We start from the raw sequence: 8773 nt of genomic DNA, 5'->3' as shown, positions 1-8773 counted from the left end.
ATTTTGCAAAGCATCAAGAAGTGACAATTTCAAAGCCTAAAATAAAGATATTCATTCTCCCAGTTTTCTCAATCTAAGATTCCTGACTCATTTACATATAACTTTAGTAATGAATCAGGGGTCAAAAATTTAGCTCTGAAACGGGTATTTCAGGGCTGCAAATTAAGTGGCAAAGACAATTTGAATGAACTATCTGTGGACCACATGGGCCAAAGCAGAAGCTGTTGACTGAGGACACAGAGCTGAGGTTTGAGAAATGTGAGAACAAGGACATAACTCTCAAACCCGGAAAAGATTCCATGGTAATACTAATGCTCAGAAAAACTTCAAAACAGACTCCAAATGTTCTAGAGTGGATTGACTTAAACATTCATGAATGAAATGAATAAAAATAAAATGCTCTAAGTAAGCATTAGAGAGTACATGTTGATTATAATCTAAATAATCTATTGATACCCTATAAATATGTTTTAATTAACTGTAGTGTGAGTTAAGTATACCTTGATACTTGTTACTTGATATTTATGTCATATAAATACAATTTAGAAAGTTGAAATTAGCAAATGAGAATGTTATACAACTAATACAAATGTTTTAAGGACATGGATATACTGAAAGAATAATAGAAATTATGGGGAAATTCAGCATAAAAATAAAAACTGTATAATAGGACAAAATGGAAATTGTAAACTGAAAAGGACAATATCTGAAATAAAATTTATACTGCGTGCACGTGGAAAGCAGAATAATGACCCTTACCCCCAAAAGGCCACATCTTAATCTGCAGAACCTGTCAATGCTAGATCACATCAAAGTAAGGAATTAGATTGCAGATAAAATTAAAATCTTAATAAAATGGCATTGAATTAGACGTATTATCCTGGATGATACAAGGCAGCCCAATGTAGTAACGAGAATCCTTAAAATTAGAATCAGGAAAGAGAAGTTTTCAGTGATGTGATATAAAAATTCAATCTGCCTTTCTGGCTTTGAAGTTGGAGGGAGAGGAACATGAACCAAGAAATGGGGCTGTTTATAGAAGCTGGAAAAGGGAAGGAAAAAAGATTCTTCACAGGAATGAATGCTGTCCCGCGGACACCTGGATATTAGCCGGTGAGACCTGTGACATACTCTTGACCCCACAGATCTGTAAGGTAACGCATCTGTGCTGTATTAAGTAACCTGTGGTAATATGTGAAAGCAAAACCATCAAGTAATATAAATATAGGAATTTCAAGAACTGACATGAGCAAGGGAGAACTCTAACACAGCTGTTACAACAAATGTTTTATGGACTTAGTGGAAAAAATACACAGAATAAAAGAAAACCTGAGCGAACTCAATGGAAGACTGGAAACTGTAAAAGAGAAACAAATGGAAATTGTAGAATGGAAAAGGGCAATATCCACCATGAAAACATTACTGTGTGGACAGCAAGAGATTATACACAGCCAATGAAAAGATCAGTTAATCTGTAGACACAGTAAGAATATTTAACTGAAGAAATGGCGAGTGCTGGATATGATAAATGTGTGGTTAATGCAAAGGTTTTTTTTTTTTCTGGTAAGTCTGTATAGATGATTGCATTCAATTTCTCCCTTCTATGTACATTCCACTCCTTATTGAGAGATTAAGTTTATTAGAAGGCAGCGAATTGACATTCTGGGCTTTTTCCATACTTTGAAAGATCTTGCATCTTCTATTTTTTTTCTCTTGGACTCCAGCCACCATGCATTGAGAAGCCCAAACTGCGTGACAAGGTCACATGTATCATTCAGCAAACTGCCGTAGATGAGCTCCCAGCCCCAACTTAGCTGCTAGTTAAGTGAGTGATCCATTGTGCACACATAAATCAGGCCTGAAGACACCCCAGCCCCAGCTGATCTCATTCCTTGCAGAACTATTTATCTGAGCGCATGCAAAAACTCCCCTCTTTGTGCATCCCACTAGAGCCAATGTCTACCGATGTTAAATAAGCCCAGTTCACTGCCTCAACTCAACTTAATTACTTTAGACTGCTTCTTACACTTCTAAGCCGTTCAGTGCTACAGAACTTAGACTTCCAGCAGTGGTCCTCAATCTTTCCAAGGCTGTGGAAGAATGTACGGTAGCTAAACCTGTGTTTTTAAGCTTTTCTTTTTTATCCATCATATCTAATTACATCACAGCACCCTGCAAGGACATATTATTCAAATGAAGTTAAAGAAACTTCATTCATGTCTTAAAATCGTAAATATTCTACTTTCAATAGCAACAGAGTAGCCCCCACCCCCAATGATAACTGCTGTCGAAGAAATGCCTTGGTCATCAGTAGACGTTGCTGTCATTTCTTCCGCACATACTCTCTATCGGGAGATACCATCCTTAGGTTAATAGGGTGCACATCCCAGTTCACTCTATTTTTAGGGTCTGTAGCGGAACCAAATAAAAGTGTTAACTTGAAAATTGCCTGAGATGAAAAACACATTAACTATGAAGGACAGTCCATCGTCAGAGATTGCAAAGGTCAGATGACCCCGCAGACACAGGAAAATAGTTTTAATCACCTAAACTCTGTGTGTCAACTCTGAGTGTCACCTAAACTCTGTTTTATAGGGTCATTTTTCTTGTGAGAAAAACCAGTAGTCGCAGTAGTCGTGAGTTGTCTGTGCGACAGACAACTACCAGTCAGAGCTAACCTCATGCCTCTTACTCATTTATTTCATTTTCTCTCTCTCAGTGGGATAACTAATCATAAACAAAATTACTAAACTGAAGTAAAACAAAACAGACGAAACACTCTAACTTTCAATAGGCAATAAGGCAATGACAAAAAGGAAGTGGAAAGGAATTCACAGAAGCTCAGGGGATCTTAATGTCCTTAGAACTTTTAGTAGTAGCTCTGTGAACAAGACTGGAGATGGAAGGGATTAAGGAAAAAATCCCCCAAAATTCATAGACAGACAACATTACAGTGATTATCAAAGGAAAGGAGGTAGGGGATCTTTTATGACATAATCTATTTAATCTACCTGTTTAATGTCTAATGCCTTCTTGTTTATTAATCGTATTTCTGTCTGCTCTCACTAGAATGGAAGATTAATGGAAGCAAGAAGTTGCCTCTTCTACAATAGTCATAACAGTGTACAATAGACATGTTTTAATAAGTGATCAATTAAAATGTTATGGCCTTATGAAAAGAATAATTAAAAATGAATGAAATGTTACAAAATCAAAATGTTATACTTAAGTGAAATAATCTAAAGATAGATGAGTAGGAAAAAGCACATAATTTGGTTAAGGATTATGTAAGAAAAATTATGTATTTATGTAAAAAATGCATGTGCCAGGCACCAAGAGTAACACATTGGTACTGTAGAATATTAAAAAGGATATTTTAGATAACCTTTTAAAGAATAAAAATAGTTCAAGAGATCACCAATAAAAATAACATATTTAACCTGATAAACATTTAAAAGTCATAATGCATTGGAAATATACTTTTAAAATTTGAAATATAAAATTAATTTTTTCTTTTTTCTTTAAATTTGGTATAATTTTGGTTTATGTAAAAAACATAATCATACATACAATCACTTAGTCAAAAATGCTAGCAGCTACCATCAATGAGAGTATTAATGTTATGGATATTATGGAGTTTCTAATGCATTACTTTCTAGTTCATTTACATCCCGTATCACTGCATTAAATCACTGTGGACATGTGGCGTTATCACAAGTCTTTTCTAAACTGTGACATTAGACAAGTGGCAGACTCTAACTACCCAATGAATTAAGCTCGGTGAACTGTCCGTATAGCTTAGTATTAGTTGACTACTTAAATTGAATTTGTAACTTCTTTTGAGCAGGGTGCCTTATAGCCCTCTACGTACACATATCTGGAAGAGATACATAGAACATTTAAAAGGTACTGCATGTAACAGTTGCAGTGTACTCTGGCAATTTTGTTAGCAGTATTTTTTGCACATTTCTGAACATTTTTATTATAAAGTGTAGTAAAAACGAAATTCAGTGGAAGAAATATCTTTAAGAAATAATGATACATATATATGTGTGTGTATATATATATAATGTTTTCATTGAAGAATAAATTTATTTCCTTTAAATATCAGGGAATGGTATTCCTGAGAATCACAAACAGTATGCACCAATGTACACACCCATTTCAACTGGAATTAAAAAATTACCCTATGTGAATATTCCAACCACAGTCCCATTAGTGGTAGAATGGAAACTTCAGGTGTCTCCCATTACTATACACTTAACATAGATGGATTTTAATATAATTTTAATTATTATTAAGTTTGTGAATGTAAAATTTTATTTTGTTATAGATTTAAATTTATTTTCTCCGATATTCATGGAATTGAGTTTCTCTACTTGTACCTGTGAAATACCTGTTGATGTTTTTAACCACATTATTCAGTAATTGTTTTTATTGATTCATAGATATTGTTAATATAGTTGGAATAAAAATCCTTGATTTTTTGCACATTATTGTGGCACTGTTTGGCTTATATTTTCATTCTAATAATATATTTTTAAATAAATAATATTTCTTATTTATCAATTTTGTAAGTTATCTCCAAATAATTTGTAAATTATGTCTCCTATAACATCCAACCCAGTTAATAAAATATTATCTTATATATTTTTTACTTTTATAATGTTGTCTTTTATGTATATTTCTATATTCAATTGTTACTGATTATTTTCAGGTCATGGGTAGCAGATGAAGTTTCACTTTTCTCCATATAGCTAATTGTTTCATGATTATTAAATAACTCATCCTATTACTATAAAGGTAGTACTATACACATTCTAAATCTCTAAAATTTTAACATTATAACCCATGATATGGGAGAACAAGTCCTCCTACTTTTTTTTATTTTATTCAAAAGAGTCTTGCTTATTTTTACTCATTTAATCCTCTTTATCAATGCTTTCCAACTGGTGGTGATTTCACTCATAATGAGGTATTTGACAATATTTAGAGACATGTTTAGAGATCGCCATGGATGGCATCTTGCAGGTAGAGACCAAGGATTCTGCTAAATATATAAGGATACAAAAGACAGCATCCCACAACAAAGAATGAGGTAACCCCCGACATCAGTGGCACCAAAGCTGAGACCCCCATACTTGACAGATGTTAGAACCTGCTTGTCTGTGAGTAGAGCTTAGCTGAAAATTTGATGTAAAAACCAATGAACAACTTGGAGATATTTTTCACTCTCAAGATGTTAAGTAGTCCTATCTGCAAGCTAGCGTGTATCTCTACATTTTTCGGAGATTTTTAATATTTTGTGAAATATCCTTCAGTAACAGACACACAATTTTTATTAGACTCTCTTGTGGACTTATACTAATTTTTAAAACTCCAAAAGTTATTCATTTGAGCTATATTTACTACATTAATTTTTACAGAAATGTACTTGAATTTATAATTTTAAACACAAAACTTTATATGACTTTACAAATTTTAATAATTTTTCTAAATATTCTAGTAAATTTTCTGCAAGTATTTTTTTCCTTTCCAGATATGTACTTTTGGTTTATTTTCTTACTTTGTATGGTTATAGGCATTTTTAATTTGCATGTTTCTTAACAAAAATGGTAATAGATTGAATCTTTATTTTTCCTAATGTAAAGTATGCTTTCAACAATCCATCATTTAGCATGTTTAATTTTTGTGCCTGCTTATATTAACATTTAAAAGTTTCCTACTGTTAGGGTTTGATAAAGTTGTAAACATGAAATAATTTTAAATTATACTTTCTACCTTTAATGAAATGTTTCTTTTGATATGTTAATGTGAGGAGTCCAGGTTTAATTTGTTAATATTAAACACTTGAATTGTTTATGGGATAAATGAAACTGTACCATAATTATTAATTTCTTATGCATTGTCCAGACGCTAATTTGTGATACTGTTACATTTTCAGTGACATTAATATTCTTCTTTTTCTTTTAATTAATTTCCATTGTTTTGGTATCAAGGCTATGCATGCCCTTGTAAAATGAGGTAAAGAATGTCCAGTTTTCTATTTCTTGAGTTTTTGGACTATGAGGATTTATTAACTACTTCATGGTAGATCTGACTTGTAAAAAGAACTCATGTTGTATAAAGCGTTTCTCTAAGTTCTAATTAGATTGCATTAATGTTTTGGGAAGCACTCAGTCATTCCATTCCTTATGTGATACTATTTTTAGGAAGCAAACCCTCTATGTTTCCCTTTTTAATGGTATGGGTTTATTCACAGTAACATTCCTGTGTTGGCTTCCACCGTGTGGTGATACATTTGCCATGTGTGTGTGTTTTATCTTCTACTCAGTATCATGATTAAGTGATTTCTTTTTCTGTTCATTTCCTATAGTTAGGTTTGTTTTCTAATCAGTCCCTTGCTGTGATTTTTACTCTTATGAGTGAATGCTGAGTGTGGGAATTTCCCTGTTTATTCCTAACTTTTTGGGGAGTTACTGGATTTCCTTCCTGTCTTCTGTCAGTGAAATTGTCATTTCAGAATTTCAATTTTACAGTGATTGCCAGAAACCCTTAGTTTTAAAGTATGCCTGATGCTTATTTCTGGCTCATGGATTTTACTTTATTTCTGTGGGTTTCCAAGCATCTTTATCCTTTGGCTAGTTCAGTGTTAAATGTAATAAAAATTATTTATTATAGCCAGGATTGTACTCTCTTCCCAGCAACTGTAATGCTTTCTTGTATGCATATATAATATATTCCATGTTCTTTGAAACAAAAGGTCTGCCTTTTGGGTATACATTTCCAGCTGAGCCTCAAATACTGCCAGAATATTTAGCAAATACTATGATGTAACATGTGAAGATAACTATGGATGAACTGCATGGCAAGAATGGAAAGAGTATTGTCCAGTGCTCTATCCTCCAAGTAACGGTTACTCTAAACATCATTCATTAAACCATATTTGATAGGCACCCACTTTCTCCTATTTCTTTCAGTTTTCAGTAAGATAAATTCATACAGTATGGACTGAGTGGTGAGTACTATCCAAGACATTGAATACAAAATAATATTTTTTCTGGAAAAACTTACTTATGATCATCCAGTTATATGTTCTCATGAAGCACCAAACATACTTTGTTTTGGTCTCATTTTTAAGCTATATCTCTAACAACTTCACTTGAAAGAGTAAAATAATAATAATAATATAAACCATTAAATCACTCATTTTATTAGGTTCAGCACTTAGGTTTTTGAGCTTTTCACTAGTCTAATAAAATCAATGAGATGTTTGGTGTCATAGAGAGTCTACTTATAAATTTAAGGATTTAAAAATATTGCACATTGATAGAAAATTACTCCTAGTTTCCTGGAATGAAGTAATTTCATATTTGACATAATAGTGGGTCAAAAATTACTTTAGATAGGGTAAAATTCTATATGTTTAGAGTAATATAAGCAGTTTAACTGCATAGCCTTCCTCAGAATTTAGTCTTTCAAAAGATAGCAAATTAAATGCCAATAAAGAATTTGAAATTTTGGATCAGAACAAATATCACATAATTATTTCTTTTTTTCTAAAATATCAGTGGAGCCCTGACTGGTGTAGCTCAGTGGATTGAGCGTGGGCCTGCAAACCAAACAATCGTGGTTCGATTCCCAGTCAGGGCACATGCCTGGGTTGCAGGCCAGTTCCCAGCAGGGGATGCACGAAAGGCAACCATACATTGATGTTTCTCTCCCTCTCTCCTTCCCCTCCCCTCTAAAGATAAATAAATAAAATCTTATAAAAAGTAAAAAAATAAAATAAAATATCAGTGGAGTTAGAAAGCCATCTAATCATGGTAAAACTTATTTTCTTCATGAGTAAAATGGGGCTGCAGGATCTGAGCAAACACATGGCATCAGTTATGAAAGTGTCAATACTGAAACTGTACATGAATATACAGATATTACTACAGTGCCTGAAAAGCACTAAATATTTCAGGACAAGGTCAGTTTATAGTACATTTTCATGACTGGGTACAATAAAAGACAAGAGACAGGAAATAATCAACTGAAAAGTCATCCTCCCTCACCCTCAGTTTCGCCTTTTGTGTTTTTGGTTACCTGTTGTCAATGGCAGTCTCAAAATATTCAGTAAAAATTTCCAGGAAAAAAAAAGCAATTCATAAAATTTAAACCGCGGGCCATTCTGAGTTGTGTAATGAAGTCTCCAGCCATCCTGCTCTGCCCTGCATGGAAGGCGAATCAACTTTTTGTTCAGAGTACGCGTATTGCATAAGCTACCTGTCCATCGGTTACTTAGATGTGGTACCATTTATTAAATAAACTGTCTTGATATCACAATGCTTATATTCAAATAACTTTTATTTTATTTAACAACAACCCCAAAACACAAAACAGTGATTCTGGCAATTCATGTATAAACCAAAAAAAGCCTTAAACTCAATCATAGATATGTATGCATAGGAAAAAAAATCGTACATATAGGTTTTAGTACTATCAACATTTTCAGGGGGTCTTAGAATATATCACCTGCAGATAAGAGAGGACTGTTGTATTCCTAAAGGTGACTGTAACTCAGGAAGAGGAAAAATAATGCAAGTTTGAGAAGTTAGTCAGAGGCATTTCCCCAGTGTCACTCTTGGCATTGAAAGATCAGCAATGTTTAGATAGCTCATTTTTAGTGTACTAACACAAAGTAGGTCTGGCATGCACTCAGTGCCCAGAAATGTATTTACTAATTGCTTTCGGGGAAATGAAATGCTTTATCAGAATCAGGTTAATG

This window comes from Artibeus jamaicensis, unplaced genomic scaffold, assembly GCF_021234435.1.
Source record: "Artibeus jamaicensis isolate MK-2021 breed Jamaican fruit bat unplaced genomic scaffold, CSHL_Jam_final scaffold_474, whole genome shotgun sequence".
In the NCBI taxonomy this organism is placed as follows: domain Eukaryota; kingdom Metazoa; phylum Chordata; class Mammalia; order Chiroptera; family Phyllostomidae; genus Artibeus; species Artibeus jamaicensis.
This window is presented reverse-complemented; position numbering follows the sequence as displayed.